Source organism: Phalangium opilio, unplaced genomic scaffold, assembly GCF_054372755.1.
Source record: "Phalangium opilio isolate 3A_F unplaced genomic scaffold, DU_Popi_V2 ptg000017l_1, whole genome shotgun sequence".
Lineage (NCBI taxonomy): Eukaryota > Metazoa > Arthropoda > Arachnida > Opiliones > Phalangiidae > Phalangium > Phalangium opilio.
Window position 1 is genome coordinate 3,482,143 of NW_028324151.1, and position 17,517 is coordinate 3,499,659.

Sequence of the window (17,517 nt, forward strand, 5' to 3'; positions counted from 1 at the left end):
GGTGGAAGAGAAAAAGACATACAAAGCACTTACCGGGAAGAGGGGGGGGGGAGAAAGAGGCGAATTTTGAAAGACCCTATGCACAATTATTGAAGAATAGGCGATATCTTCTTCTTCTATTTCCCGTCCCACTTTTGCAAGTAGAACAAGAAAAGGCTTATACAATATCACTAGTCATTTCTGAAAAGTGTAAAAACGGAGCTCCTTTCCTAAAATTTTCCTACTTTACCTAAAAACAAATGGCTAAAAAAACGGAATTGTAATGAACAGTCGGAGCAAACGGGCTCAAAAAATTAAATCATTCCATCGAGATAAACGGGAAAAATTATTAATACAAACATCAGAGGTGGGTGATTGTACTGAACTTATAAACTTACAAGTCCCAACTCCCAACCAACCATGTGAAAGAAATGTTTACACTGTAAAAAATTGTGGTGTATAAATAGTGCCATAATGGTGTTAGAACAATGTGCACTATTTGTACACCTTGACAAGGTGCTGAAATAGTACGAAAATAGTTCGGTATTTTAAAAACACCATTAGCTTAAACGAATGGTGTAGAAATGGGTTTATAAAACATAATTCTTTAAAAGGTGTGCAAATGATACCTTAATTAAATAAAATAACCCCATCGAATACCCCATTAAATGGTGCTCAAATGGCATAGAATTAGTGCGATATTTTTTAAACACCATTCATTAAAAGGCGCACAAATGATACCTAAACGATATAAAATAACACCTTCGCAAGGCCCATATAAAAGTGTTCAAATAATGTGAAAATAGAGTAAGGATTTCCCACGTCTATCCGATTTTCTGAAGGGCATTCAAATCAACATGTGAACACAAAATAAGATTTTATGGATCGCGGGGGGGGGGGTGTTAGCTCTAGAATAGAGGCTCTTTGGAAAAAAGTCTAGTTATTGAAATGCCCTAAAATAGGTTGGCGCCCCATACTAATAGCACTAATAGTAATATATAAAGCACTTTACCCCGGGTGCGCGAACTTAGACGCGGGAAGGAGTAATGCCGACCATCTCTGCTTTCTCCCCTATCCCACTTTAGAAAGTCGAGCAAGAAAACAAACAGATACTATCGCTACAGGCGATTACAAAAAGTACGTTTCACCAGGTTGGGGGCGCGGATGTGAAGAAAGCCCGCGACAAAATTTTTGGTATAGGGAACTTTCTCTTTTGTTCGATTTCAGGGGTGGGGTCGGGCTTACTGATAGTTCAAAGGGTTTCCACGAATTTCCTTTCTATACGTTCCAACAACTTCGGGTGTCAGAAACCAGGAGCGTCGATGTTATAAACATAGGTTTTTCCTTCGCTGTAAAGAGCTCTGGTGGTCTCAACTTTAGTGGGACAAATTATAAAATTGTCAAAAGTTTTGCAAAAACGGACCACTATTGCTATTTTTGAGCCCCTAGCGGAAAAATTTGTAAACTTTTTTCTCTGAAGGCACCTTAAATGTTATATTATTTAATTAGTACACCCCCATAAGCTATGATATTCCCGGTGAATACACGTCACCAATCCGTCCAACACTGGTGCGTTCAGTGCGGTGAAACAATTAATTTTCCAATTCAATTTTGCTCTTCAGCGACCCCCCAGTGATTACACATCGTAGAGGCCAAAAAAACAATTAAAAAAATCGTTTAAGAACATAAACTATATGTATATAAATGTGTTCAGAGACCATTATAACGTAACAAAGGCAATTACAAATAACAAAAAATTCAGGGGAGATCGTAATCACCCGCCCACTTTATGTTATTTCTATTTACTTTTGCTAATAGCAATAATATTAAAACATAACATTATTAAATATAAAACTATATATAATATAGTGTAGTCCTACTTTGTGTAATATAAAAAAAGTGTAATTCTGTGTCACAATGCAAGTTATTATATTTCTGTGTTAATAAAGTTAATTTTTTTCTAAAAAAAATATACTGGTATTTGTTTTGTTATAGAAAACCATATTTAAATTAGTTTCGCCACTGTTTTTTCGAATAATAGCTAAAAACCTACGCGAATAAATGATTACACCCAAATTGTACCAGATTGGACCACTTTCCCATATCGCCTCAAAATTCGAACGAGCAAAAACAGAAAAATTAAAAAAAAACTTGATTTATAAATTTTTAATCTAAATTAAATACGATTAGAAATTAATCGTTAATACTTTTTTCCCCATTAATTTATTTAAGTGGAATTAAAACTCGGTTTATGATTATAAAAACTAGTAAATTATACAACTGACAAGGGAGCAGCACCTATAGGACAGGGTGTGTGATGTTTTAAAAACAAATTATGTTCAATCCAGAATTTATTAATTCTTAGCCTCGAGTATCAAAACATTTTGCGTTCAAATCGATGGTCGACATTCGATGTCAAACTTGTACGGCGTAGTCACGTGATTAAATTTATCTACCGGTTCGATATAAGGGGTTGAAGTGATTCTAGAAGTTAGAAGTACGCGTTTTCGAAGCTTAAACTATAATTTCCCGACCCTGTTGTATAAACGTTAACGTACAAGCCAAAAGGCATTTTTATAAATTGAATATTTTATGTTTTTAAAAGACATCATTTATCATTAATGAAGTCAACTAGAAAAAAATAATATTTGGGGTTTATATTAACATCCTCGTTAAGGTTTAGTTAGAAGGGTTACGTTCAGACTGACAAATTTGACATAATATTAATAATAAATAATTTGTTAAGTGTTTTCCAGTTTTGCTACACGACATAGCGAGTAAAGATTTAAAAAAAAAATTCTGGATGGGGCCAACTGTACCAACAAATACTTGAACCTATGCAGGAAATACATCATTTCGTTGAAAGACATCTGAAGAGTGGTAAGTAATTGTAAGTAACTCAACGATGTATCTTCAGATAATCAAGTACAGTTTTACAATCCTTGGCATTTCAAACTTAACCCCTTGTTCTTAATTACCCAATTTTAGAATAAATTCAACCAGAAGGCAAACAAAGGCCTGCTCATTATTACAAAACTAATTTCACACTAAACAGATTGCATTGTCATTCAATGCCATTTTTTATGTACATTATAAAAGCTTAACTATAACTTACACAACATAATATGAACATAACCCTTAACCAAAAAAAATGTAGCAACAAATTATACTTTATAAAGTCAGTTTTTTTCTACAAAGCCTTAAAAATTTGAACTACTCCCTGAGATTAAAACTCGCGTAACGTATAAGTAATTAAAATTAAGAAAGGGGGGGGGGTGAAAAAAGTAAATCGTATAATTATTTAAAACAATAAAAAAATTAAAGCCCTTAAGGTGTAAGTGATTTTTTTTTAAGTTAAATACAATAGAGTAATGGCATTTATCTACCTTTAGCTTTATTAAAAACTATGGCGACTTAACAAGGGGTGCCACTACTCTATTCAACTGGACTCATGAAAGTGTACAAAAGAATCAAATTAAGATTGAAATAATAATATAAAAAACCTTGCTTGTTTGATTTCATTCTAGAGAGTAACCCAAGGATTTGTCAAATCAGTAATATAGAATTAAAAAAAACGAAAAAAAAAGTTCATCTGGGGTAATTACGTACAAAGTAGCCCTGATGAATGTAAAATACTCCCAGGGTAAAACGACAAATTTTCTGGGCGTTTTTAGTTTTAGGCCTCAAAGGATTTCTTTTATTTCATTTTAAATAATTCAGCATTGCGAACCAAATATGAACGATGATTAGCATTTTGAAATTATTTAAATGTAACCCTACCACGTGGCAACGACAAAAATTTGATGAAAAAAAAAGAATTAAATAAAAAACAATAATAATTACCAACTATCAGTGCGTTGCCATTCTTTCTAGGCAAACTTTAAAGGGATATTGACGTAACATTTACCAGCGTTGAATGTATTATTATTATTATTGTTAATTCACTTTAAAAATGAAGATATATATAAGAATTGCTACAATATATTAAATAAATAGGTTAATTTGGCCTAAAAATGAGACCATAGTGTCACGAATAGGGAGCTAACAGTTCTGACCCTGAAACGTCACACCATTCTATCTCTTACTGGAGCTTCATCCCCCCCTAACGGTTGGAAACAGTATTCTGCGCGCACAAATGCCGACCAAAGGGGGGGGGGCTGCGTGACGTCAGACTATCTCTTCACCCTAGCCAGTTGTTAGCTCCCTATAATCACTCCCAGAGACCAAAAGCGTCCGGAATTATCAATGATAGAAATTAAAGTGTCATAACAGACAAACCAAATGTTTCAAACTACCAATTAAAATTAAATTTAAATCTACAATTATCTGAAATATACCACTTCTTAAATACAGTACCAACACTTATTAAATAACCACCTGCTTACCAAAAACAACATACTCCCCACCCACCACAAAAAAAAACACAACAACGCGTCAATCACTCATTTACCCTCCCTTTAAAACCAGATAACCCTATTAATGCATAATTTTCAATTAGTTGATCGAATAATTATTGTAAATATCAGCAGAGGGTGGTGACTTCAGGGTGTATGGTAAAGTACCACATATTTTTGATACACTTAACGTATGACCGGATTTGAATTTTTACCCAAAATCACTCGGTTCTCAGTCAGCTCACCCAATACATAAGACCCACTTTCTCACAAGAAAAAAAAATTAAAAATTAAATTATAGAGTATATGAAGTCGCGAGCCGGCCACGTCAAAAGCATAAAAATGAACCAGAAAAAACATTTATAATTGAAAAGCATGGATGATTCCGAGAGAGAAAAATATTGCCCAATTTCTTTCACCGCTCTTGTTATTTCTTTACGTAACGAATAGATGGAGAAACAAAAGAAATACGGATTTTTAATCATAATCCTTTGTTGAAAATAACTGTAAGGAATTGTGAGATACACCGCCATAATCATTATAATTATTGGTTAAGAAAAAAAGAGACTGTTTCTAACGCCAGAAGCGTAAGATTATTACGTGTTTTGTTTGTAGGCCAATATCGTGGATTAACAATAATCCAGATCCATATTAGGTGTTGTGTTTTAATAAAAACAATTTCGGAATGTTTTTTGTAAATTATACAGGGTGTTTCTGGAAGGTCTGTCAAAAATTAAGGGCTCGAAAATGTAGTAACTTCTATCTCCATTTTTCCCCAAGGGACACTGTTTTCCAGTTACGATTTGATTTAGTGTTTTAGGGATGACCCCTTAATTAAATTATAAATAATTGTCTTCCTTGAGTTTCTTAATTAAATTTAAGGAGTCATCTGAAATTAAGGGCTCAATTTGGAGTCGAAAATGTAGCAATTTCTATCTCCATTTTCCCCCAATTAAGGGACACTGTTTTAAAGTTATGATTTGATTTAGGGTTTTATGGACCCCTTAATTAATTAAATCAGAAATTATTGTCTAAATCAGTTTCTTAATTAAATTTAAGGGGCCATCCGTAAAATACTTTGACCAATCTTAGCTCGATTTGAAACAGTGTCCCTTGTGGCAAAATGGAGATAGATAGAAGTTACATTATCGACGCAAAACTGAACATAGAAACAGAAGTTCAAATTTCAAAACCACCAATTTTAGTATAAACAAAAGGTTGGTGGAGGAAGGGAGGGGGTTTGTTTATTGAAATGGAATTTAAACAATAATTCCAATAATTTGACAAGGTACTCCTACTTGACATACATTAGTATTAACTGCTCCCGATGAACCCATTCGAAATACCAAAAATGTCAAAAATATTCAAGAAAGTTTCGACCCAATGAGTAAATAATTCGTCTAGCGTATCAACGTTAAGACGCGTTAAGGTTATAAAAATTAAACTTAATTTCACTTATAATAACCTTTTATCACGCCATCGTCCTTTAAATTTAATATTTCACGTTATTGAACACGCGGTAAACGCCTTAAAACTCTCTATAAACTTGCCAAACGTGTTAGTGTAACACTAACTGAAGATGTCATAGAGCTGGATTTACCCATAAATACTGAAGATTCCCAAAACATTCTATTGAAGGTTAGGTTACTACAAGAAGCGATATCTAGTTTATTAGGGAGAAGATGCCTAAGTGTTCGCGCGCCATAGTCCCAGTCCCCTTTTCAAAATTCTAGGGGGGTGGGCGTAAAAAGGAGGCCGGGCTATTTCGCCTCTCCTCAGTCGGAAAATATGACTGTAATTTTCGTCATTCGCGTCGCGCTGACGTGAGTTTTCAAGAACCAATGAGATGGTGGTTGTAATTTAGAGGCGGGCATTAACTCCGGACCTACGTCTTTTGAACTGGAGATAAAGCTTGAAATGTGGCGAATTTATACCTTCTCCCTAGTAAACTAGATATCACTTCTTGGTTACTACAATAATGCACGAGTCTAGCAATGCTTTTATAAATTTCCACGTTTATCACCATGCGTTAAACTCATCTCAAACTCGAAGTTCTTGTTCTGTTAGGATCGTATTTCGAGTAAAGATGCCAGTACGTGGAAAATAAATCAAAATTAACCTCATGGTCAATTTATTAACTCGTAATTTCTAATAAATTCCAAATTCCAATAAGTGTAGTTGAGGATATGCTGGAGACACGTTTAAAACAGCGTGCTATAAAAATTACACATTTTTCAATTTTGATAAGTTGATAGTGTTAATTATATCGTGTAAATTCAAAGCCCGGTTGATCCCCTTTAATTATATCTATATAAAATAATAAAAATGTACCCTATTTTACCGGTATTCCGTATATTTCACTTTTGACTTTTGTCATTTGAAAGAAGTTTAATATCAATTATTATCCGCTTAAATAGAAATCCCTAAAAATGAACCTGTTTCTTAAATAAATAAATTTAAAAAATAAATGTTATAAATAATAAAATAAATATAGTAACGAATAAATAATAGTATTAATATTTAAAATATCGAATGTCTCAAAATTATTTTAAAATAGAAATACTGTTTTAAATATCAAATTATCTCAAAATTATTTTAAAAAATGAATATTAATATTTAAAATACCTAAAAAATAGGCTTATCCAATAATTATATAGACAAAAATTAATATTAATATTTAAAATATCGAATTATCTAAAAAGATATTTTAAAAAATTATAAATTGTCGTAGTTATAAATTACAGCATTAAAAGGAGTTGAAATACTACCCAGAAACCCATTAAAATTAGACCATACGAGGAGTGCAAGTTATCGGTTATCACGATTGAATATTAATTAGGTTTTGTCAGTTTGGATAAAGACAAAATAAAAATTATAAATGCGACACACTTTGAATAAATTAATTATATTCAGTCAAAGATGTCCTCGTTAGAGGTTTGCGTTCTTTTTTGCCAGTTTTCTTTGACAAATAGTAGGAGGAGGGGGAGGGGGACACTGCGGATATACTTAACATTTCATGATAGATATTGAAATTTAAGAATAATTCACGCCCAATTCTAAAAAAAAATGCATGCAGCATGGTCTCAATCTAAACTCGATAATTTCAGCAGATCCGGAATCTAATCTATAGTACAGATATTCAGGTTTACTACAACGCAACGCAGAAGCTGTGTTGGATAATTGTGTTTAAATAAATAAATAATTTATATTGCTTTTGGGATAGTTATTCCGCCCATACCGGTTTTATATGTCATATCTATTGTTCGGCACAATTTCATTTTCTTTAATTTTAATTTTATTGGAGGGAGAATTCTCTTAGATAAATATTAATTTGGAGTAAAATTGATAGATAGTCCATCATAAATTGAATTAAGGTGGGTATTTCTTTTTTATTTTATTTATTTTAGAACTGTAAGTTAAAATTGTTAATATCTCCTTTAATATTGTAGATAAAGACGTAATTATTTCAATATTAATTATTTTTACTCTCTTTCGATTACAAAATAAAATTAAACATATTTAATTTAATTATTAACAATCATAAGAAACTTATCTTGAGGTTGTTTAAAGCCAAAATTAAATCTCTGGAACCCCACTTTTTAAATACCTTATTTTAAAACCCCTGGGTCCTTTAGTATATACTTCACACCTACCCCGAATTTCTAAAAAACCCCAAATATTACAGGTTAAAATTTAATTTCCAGTCATTTATCTATACTATAAAAACAAAATAAAAAAGTAATAAAAATTAAATCTACAAACCATCTCATCTAAAAATAACAATAGCAGCAACTTTCTTCAAAAACTAGCAAATGGAATAATAGAACTAAACGCCCCAATAAATCCGAACAAAAACATAAAAAAATCAACCATTATAATCTATAGAATTATGTCCCTGTTCATTCTTTCTTTTTACCATAAAATACAACACTACGAACATCGCCAAGATAATCTTTAAAGGTTAAGGAAAGGATTCACAAATATAAAACGAATTAGGCCCCTATTAAAATACCACGCTACTATATCGTACCCTAGACCTTGAAGATAGATGAAATATAGAAAATAAAACCGCCAAGTGAAACAAATTTTAGTTTAAAGCCTTGAAGGCATGCTCATCTTTTTTCTATTTTTTTAGTCGAACAGTATAAGATTTGCTTTAACAAATTGGGCAAATATTCGTGATCATAGCCTAGGAAAATAGGCCGATATTATTCCGAGTACTTGCATGTCCTTGAAATCAAAGAGTGAGAGGGGAAAATTATAAATAAATAGATTATCCCCTACGTAACGAATGGCAAGTATCCCTCCCCCCCCCCCCCGAGGCACAATGAATGTCAAAGTGATTGTGAAACACCTATCATGTAGGAGCTACGCCCAAAAATAATATAGTTATTTTTATAATATTTATATTAAACAAACAAACAAAACACCTTCCAATAATTAAATTATTATAATTAGCCAGTCATCAAGGGTTTGTTTAGTCGTTCATATAATTAAAAATAAAATAAAAATTAAGTTAGGTTACGAGGACGATCAATGTTAAAGGAAAAGTATGATTTTTCTTTTCATTATTTTTATTTGAAAAAAGCGTTTAAAATAATTATTATTGAAGAGTTTAATTAATTTAATTAACTCATTGCTAAGCATAAAGGGGAAAAATCTGTCAAATCCATTTTAGAGTATTTCAATTAATAATTTTTAAGCACCGTTTTTTTTTTCAAAATAATTTTAATTATCAATTATTTTTCAAGTTAAGTGTCAGCTTTCCACGTGTCTGCCCAGTTTCCCAGGTTCAAATTAAATCTATCTCTATCAATTCTACTAAATCCGTTCGTTAAAACTGCCCTAGCAACGTTACACTTCCCCTTTAAAAAACGAAACTACAGCAAAAACTCCTCACGAAATTTCAATAATAAACTTAATTCTGAAAACTACTTTAACTTAATTTCGATCGTTCTTGAAGATCGTTTGACTTGTGTTTATAATTAAAATAATATCCGTGTCGATAGTGATCACGAAGGCGGTCCAAAAAACGTAGATAAAGTCCTTCAAAAAGAACTTCAATCGAAATTGATATTTATATACCCAAAAAATTATAATTATAACTTTAATTCAATGTTAATAACTCCACCTCAGAAAGTGTAATTGAGCTCGTGAAATGTAATATTTTTTCTCCGCCTAAGGTTGTATCATTTAAGAAATAATTTTTCCTATAAATCGAAGACGTTACTGTTGAAAACCGCAAGAATGTTAGTCAAGTCTTACTGGAAAGAGGGTTAAATAAAATTGGGTTATTCCTAATACAATAAAAGAGTTTATCGGGTGGGGAAAAATTATTATTTTCTTTTTATTTTTTTTCATTTTTTTGGAAAAATTCCAAAATGAATTTTAAAAAAAAGGTATTGAAGCTGCATCGGCTTACGAGCGTTACTGATTTACGTGAGAGATTGAAAAATAAACAACCTTTGTTTTCTCAGGTGAAAGTAAAAGCGTTATATGAAAGCGTTCAATTATTGCGTGAATGTTATTTAGAGTTTGTAAACAATGAATGTTTGGAGTTTCATTTGTTGTAACCTATCTTCTATAATCCATTTCGGAAATTACATACAGAGAGGCAGACGTTGCCTGAGTTCACTACACGTGGGAGGCTGCCAGCTCGCACTGCCTCTAGTGGCGCTTCTTAACAAAAGGGAGAATACCCCAATGGCGACCTCGCCCCCGTGTGTTGGTTTCTAGGTATATTATTTCCAAAATGGTTCATAGCCATAAAATTTAAAGGACTGACTGGCTGGCTGGCTAACATTCATTGCCGCTTTACCTAGATCGGCAGCCATCTTGGAAAATGGCGGCCTAATTTTAAACTGCTAACATTTATGATACTGGTTTGAATTTTCCCTTCCCTTCCCATAAGGCAGAAAAATAACCAAAACATTTCCAACGCTTCCATACAATATTCATGTAAAGAATAAATACACTCTGGTTAAAGTATTTATCGTGTTTTTATCACTTCCGAAAGAAAAAGAGCAAGCCGTCGCTTTTCAGGTGAGGTGAAATAAATCTATACAAATATTGAAGAAGAAACTTTACAGCCACACGCTATGCCATGTGTTAGTTAACACACTAGGCTAATCGTCTGACCTAACTGGAAATTCGCTTGAATACCCATATTGACAGTTAAGTGTTAATGTTCTATAACGTCTGTTAAGACTGAAAATTCTTTAAACTTATTCAATTGGTGATAAAAGGAGTAAAAGAAAGAACCTTATCAGGTGACACGTTCGTAAACTCCAAAATGAAATTCCCCTGACAATATTAAAATTGCCTCCTGACTTCCCGTTCCGAGACATTTCACACACATTTTCAAAATATAGCAGAGCTGTATTAATACTTTTAAACGTCCAGTTTCTATTTACATTCAAGCATAAGTTTATAAGTGATATGTTCCATAAGTATGACACTACCTACACTTCGTAATGCTTGAGACTTACTGAGAGCCCAGCTAGTTCAAGAACGACGGAAGCGAGAATTGGAAGTCCTACACTCGGTGGTTAATTAATTTTGCAGGACTTCCATCTAGGTCCTATTTAGTCTGCATTACTAAGCCCAAATTTGACAGCAATCATCGATTTACCCTGAATCTATGACCTACTTCAATCACTTCATGACAAGCTCCAGTTTGTAACCAGTGACAAACTTATGAAAGAAACATATCTTACAAACTTATGATTCTATTAATTGTTAAAAATGGGCCAGAAAACGAAGTACTATTTTTGAAACTTAAGGACTCTTTTAAAAACAAACAGGGTTAAGAATTAGTTTAAACTGTGTTAAGAAATATTTTGAATAAATCCATCCCATTAACAAACATTATTAATTCGGTTTATGGTCTGTACCCAAAACTAAGTGGATAATTTTAGTTCATTATTAAATACTAAAAAAGAACAACTTTATTATCAAGTATTCCTAGGCCTATATTTAAGTTTTACGGTTATGGTTTGTTTGTAACGGGATACGCCCGGTACTTGACGTAATGCCATCGAAAGTTTCGAGTGTTTTAATTTAAAGGTAGGCGGAATTGAGTCTATTATGTTCAATAACAAGCAAACGAGAATTCTTTATAAGAAACTAAATAGAAGGTACGAAACGCTTCCCTCTCGCTTAGCTTAACATCACGTTTTGAATTTATTTCAGACACGTGAGTTGCAAATTTATTTCGGAAAAACTTTCCCGCCAAATTTCAAGGATGTTGGCGGGAAACTTTCTTCAGAAAGCAAGTGGACCGCGCATAAAGAGACAAGCTCCTATATCGCCATCTAGGTTTTAAACGAACTAATATTTAAACAAACTAAATTAAATAATTTTTCAAGAGTTTCAGATGATTTCTATAACTTCATTTTGTTATAAATAAGTGTAATTAATTTTTAAAATTAAATTAAAATTTTAGAATTTTAAAATTATTTCGGGTAATTTCACCACTCACTAGATGGCGATGGTTCACTTGCATTAATTTTTTTCAAACTACAGGCGCGATTTTTAAAATGTTCCGAAATTGAACCACTATGAGGCAATAGAGACTTGGCAGTACTATTTAACCTTAATTATGGCTTCCCGAAGGACCAAGCGCAAATGATTATTTTAATTAACTGAAATTTGTAATAATGTTGGATAATTTCTAATTCAATACACGATTCTACTCAACATTTAATTGAAAATAAAAACCCTAGGTTAAATCATCTTTAAAATTCATCTTTTCCTAAATGAAATTGTTGTTTAGTCTAGGAGTTTATATAAATATTTCTAAAGAGAAATAAAAAGATAAATACTAAACAAGCGTTAAATTAAACAAAGAATGGGCCTTGGACATTCTTTAGAAAGAAAAAACCTTTCTTCAAAAATTATTAAAACCTATTGAATAGGATTGAAGGCTAAAAAAACTCATCGTGAATTCATTGCCGATGCATTACCAACCCCAGAAAAAAATTAATGCATACGAAAATTGTCCATTTAAAGTATAAAAAACCCAGACTTAACTTCTAAACATTCACAAAAATTTACCGTGGCCTAAATGGTCAGGTAAACGCATCATGACCAAAACTGAATAAAAAAGGATAACCTTGGCAAATGGACATTAAGATGGTTTTTATAAAAAAAAAACTTGCCTTTCTCCCTCATAAAATAACGGAACTTGCTTACTAACTACAATTTAACAACGTGGTAACCACTCCCCGCGGTTTAAGGAGCTATTAAATTGATAGTGACCCTGAATTTGGGCACTGTCAATATTAAGGGTTATAGAGTTGAAAACTTTGAACCCAAGATTAGTTATTTAATAAATTTAAATCCTTTCTCATTTGACATTAGCAGACAAGAAAAGATAATTCTTGACGGATTTCGTTTATACCATTAGTCACGGCGCGTGAATCACGGCTGATAATAATCAGATTTCATCTGTCACGCAACACTTTCACATAATAACGTCTGTCCAAAGAGCTTCGGTCAAACAACAACAATGCGAAAGAGAATGTTTATAATAAATCCTAATCAACACTTTAAAATGGCAGCAGCATTGGCTCCGAGTGTGGTCTCTAACATTAGATATAAAGGTGTGGGATACTTGCCCAAATTTATAATTTTTAGGCTAAATTGACAAAAAAAGCTTTCTTAGCCAGCATCTAAGACGAAATTCACACGACAATTCCATAAATCATTGGAACAATTGAATTGATAGCCTAGCGTTAAATATCACGTGACCAAACACATGTCGTGGTTGGCGGATAGTGTTGATAATTCTTTAATAATGAAAATGTAAAGTGTAAATAAATTAGAAATATCTCATTAGCCTTTCAAAGCTTGAAATACTTGCCACCAGGGCTTTTCCCGATATTGAATTGGTTTATATTGAGCAATATTAATTATAGTACAATGATATATTGCCAATACACTGAAAGACCATTAATAACCGTGCCACTAAAATTACAAATGTTAGACCACTCTGACGGACATACTTTAAGTAAAATATATACATTATATATTTAGCTTGAGTTAAGAAAGATTTACAGCTATAAGGCGTCCGTCCATTAAGATTAAAATTGGAAAATAAATATACGATATTATTTCAGATACGAAGTTCAAAATTCTCTATAATAAAAATTGTAAAAGTTCAATACACTTATGATCAGGAATTAGTTTCGCAATTGGGTCCTAGGACACGCGTTTGTCATATTTTGTACGTGCTGAAGATTTCTTTTATTTCCTTTTTTAGGTTAAGAAATAATAATTATAAGAGATAGGACTAGTCACGCTTCAACACTATAGCACAACATGAGAGAGAGAGGTCACGCCCCGGAACAATGGCTGTAAGTTAACGTTTCTTGAAACGCCTTTGTTTTAAATCATAGCGTAATTTATCATGGATAATTTATCTCAAGGAGGGGGTTATTAACATTATAATAGATCATACAAGCCACTAAAAAAGGTTTCATAGTCTGTCTAAGCTACGTCTAATTTTGCATACTGGTCATTTCACTTAAGAAAGGTCAATAGGAGTCAGGAATGGATGAGACCAATGTTCTTCGAATCAAAAACCTTTAATAACGTTTATGACGTTTTAAGCTTGGAGGAGGTAAGTTTGATCAAGAAGTGATATTTAGTTTATTAGGGAGAAGATGGTTAAGTATTCGCGCACCATAGTCCCAGTCCCCCTTTTCAAAATACAAGGGGGACGTAAAAGGAGGCCGGGCTATTTCGCAGTCTCTCCTCAGTCGGAAAATATGACTGTAATTTTCGTCGTCATTCGCGTCGCGCTGACGTGAGTTTTCAAGAACCAATGAGGTGGCTGCTGGTTGTAATTTAGAGGCGGCGGGGATTAACTCCGGACCTACGTTTGGACTGGAGATAAAGCTGGAAATATGGCGAATTTATACCATCTCCCTAATAAACTAGATATCATCACTTCTTGATGAGACCAATGATAAAATCACAAAGGCGAGCAAACGTTCTACAACGTTTTAAGCTTGGAGGAGGTAAGTAAATTTGATAATGGAGTGGTATACACCATTTCCATGAACCTACCGAGGGAAAGGCGCTTGCCTTCCATCTCGCATTAAATTATTACTCATTTAATTCCCCTAATTCGGACGGTGCATTCATTAAATGAGTCAACTAACGATTAACATCGTTGACAATCGTAGTATTCTGGCCCGAAAACCGAGCTAAGCTCTCATTTACAGGAAAAATGAATTATAAATCCCCACCTTTCATTCGTAAGAAGGACTTAGCGTCAGTGAAAAAAAAAAAGACGAAAGAGGGGCCCCTTAGAAGTAGAAATTTATCAGAATAAAGATGAGATGGAGAGAGAGAGTAAGAGAGAGAGCAATTATCTTTAAATTCTCTCCCTTTTTTCCTAGGTCTCCCTTTCTTCGAATTAAGAAAGGAAAGACTTTAAATTCTCAGGTAAAAGTTTTTTATCTAACAAATATTTCTTCAAAGAAAAAAAGGGCAGAGAGAAAAAGGTGATGTCATTTTTGTGGAATTTTAGAGACGGGATTTTATACCAGAATTTAATAATAATAACAGAAAAAAAGCTTAGTGAATACCAATTAAAGTAAGAAATAAATTATTATAATAAAGGTTCTCCAAATTTTAGAAGTTTTTAACAGGGGTCAAGGCAAAAAGAACAGGGTTCTCAGGTTAAAGCGTATGGGGTCAAGGGTCAAAGGTGATATGATAAAGTCGCTAAAGCTGATTCCATAATTATTTTTTTTAATTGAACTAAATTTTAATAGTCTGTATTATGACGAAGGCCGATTTAAAATATTAAATTAATCTGTTGTCCTGAGAAACAGGAGGTTAAAGGTCACCCCCATATAATGCCTATATAAATATTTATGGAGATATTCAGGTACGTTTCACATTCCCTTTTTAAATCCGTTTTTTAAAAAAATCCCTTCAAGGTTTTATGGATGTAATCCGACGTTTTTTCAAACATAAAACTTAAACAAAAAATTCCTTCAGTGAAAGTAAAAGTCCTGGCTTTTGTATGATACGACACTGAAGGTCAATAGGTCGTAAGAAAGGTTATAAAACACAGTTACCCATTGTTATACCCAGATAAAATTTCTAACCTATGGCTAAATTATGATAATATTAGAGTATAAAACTACGAGAAAAAAATAAGGTTTTTCTCGAAACAGTCAAGCTCATACAAAACGGAATTACCGTAATGTATTTCAAAAATAACGTTGGTTCAACACGCTAACATTAAAAACGGTAAATTTTTGTACTTTATAAAGCGAATGCGATCATCATGTAATATCATAGGTATACCTTAAATAAAAATCTATCGTAGCTCAAAAAAAAGCACTTAAAATAAACGGCTCAGTGATTTTTGGGGTAAAATTAGAGAAGCGTTGTTTAATGCACGGTGCACGCTTATGATGATAAAACCAGTCTGGAACAGATTAAATTTATCAGTTTATCTTAACAAAGCTCAAAAGTAAAAATAATTTCTTTTTTTGTAAGAAAACAGCGGAATCAGGGGAATTTTTAAGTGTACCCCACACAAATAGTGGGGTTCGGTCTAAGTCTAGGGGTGGATACGGATGCTATGTCTACAGGGTGTTTATATTGTAGAGAAATGTGTAGGCCTACACATGAACAATAAATCCATTGTTATTCAGGGTTCAGACGATTTAATTTTTATATTAAAATCCCTGACTTTTCCAGCTTATCCCTGACCAAATTCTCAAAAAATATCCCTAAACAAATACTGCTCGAAGCATGGTTTGATACACCAAACGAAATCCCCGAAGAAAAATGTTGGTATATTTGAACCAGCACCCTGTATGTGTCCAAAACATAACATGGAATTCCACATGATAAAGATTTAGTTTTTTTTTAAATAAAAAGAATAAGAAGTATGCAACGCATGGAAGACGAGTCAAGGACGTGGGACCCTCAATCTACACGCTCTTGACTCTAGTAGTGATGGCATTTGTGGAGGGAGCACCTGTATTAGGGCATATACTACAGTAAACTAGTGGTTGGTTCATATGGAGTGAAAGTAAGTGGCATCCCAACTTATAAGAACAGGTTGGGTCATAAAAAGAAGCCTCGATCTTTCTTAGCAAAGACTACTCCCAACAAACATGAATTTATTTTGGTTTTCAAGGAATACTTATCTATTGAATCCCATACTCTCATTCTTAACCTGGCAGGCCCAGATAATGAAGTTTTCCAAAAGAATAGCGAAATTTTTCCCAGTTTTCCAAAAAGAACAGGGAGATTTTTCCTAATTTTCCAAAAGAACAGGGAGATTTTTCCTAATTTTCCAAAAGAACAGGGAGATTTTTCCTAATTTTCCAAAAGAACAGGGAGATTTTTCCTAATTTTCCAAAATAACAGGGAGATTTTTCCTAATTTTCCAAAATAACAGGGAGATTTTTCCTAATTGTCCACAATAACAGGGAGATTTTTCCTAATTTTCCAAAATAACAGGGAGATTTTTCCTAATTTTCCAAAAGAACAGGGAGATTTTTCCTGATTTTCCAAAAGAACAGGGAGTTTTTTCCTAATTTTTCCAAAAGAATAGCGAGATTTTCCCTGATTTCCCGAAAAGAACAGCGAAATTTCTGATTTCCCCATAATAACAGTGAGATCTCCTTGCGAGCTTAACTTCAAACCCCGTTATCAAATAAGCCAACAAAAACATTAATGCTTGAATAAAATAAATTCATGCTATAACTTATTCTCAGGATGTCTCGAAGGAGTCGGTCGGTATAAGAAGACCTCCCGTTGATTTCTTACAAACACAGAGGATACTGCGCGCAAAAAAAAAAGAAGTAAATTTTGCAAAGATCCCCGGGTAGTCGTCGCTTAAACTTTCTTAAATTAAAGATTTCTGTGAGTGTGATTCAAAGTGTAGCTAGCTATACAACGCATCGGTAGCGTCACTAAAAACCTAAATTAAAAGTAAAACCCTCCTTTTTAAACATTTGGGGGTCATTGATATTGACTGCGAAATAAATAATTTCTGGAATGAATAGAAATACTTAAGGAGAGTAATTATTTATATCTAATTTATGATTTCAAAATCGAGCCTTTGAATTATATCGCAGTATACATGACGAAGGACTTGGTAACCAAG

General features: G+C 32.9%; 1 protein-coding gene across 1 annotated transcript in view; it reads right to left on the reverse strand.

Moving 5' to 3' along the window:
• Rab3GAP1 (RAB3 GTPase activating protein subunit 1) overlaps positions 1 to 17,517 on the reverse strand; it is a 60,797-nt gene that overhangs the window by 15,961 nt on the left and 27,319 nt on the right. The window lies entirely within an intron of this gene.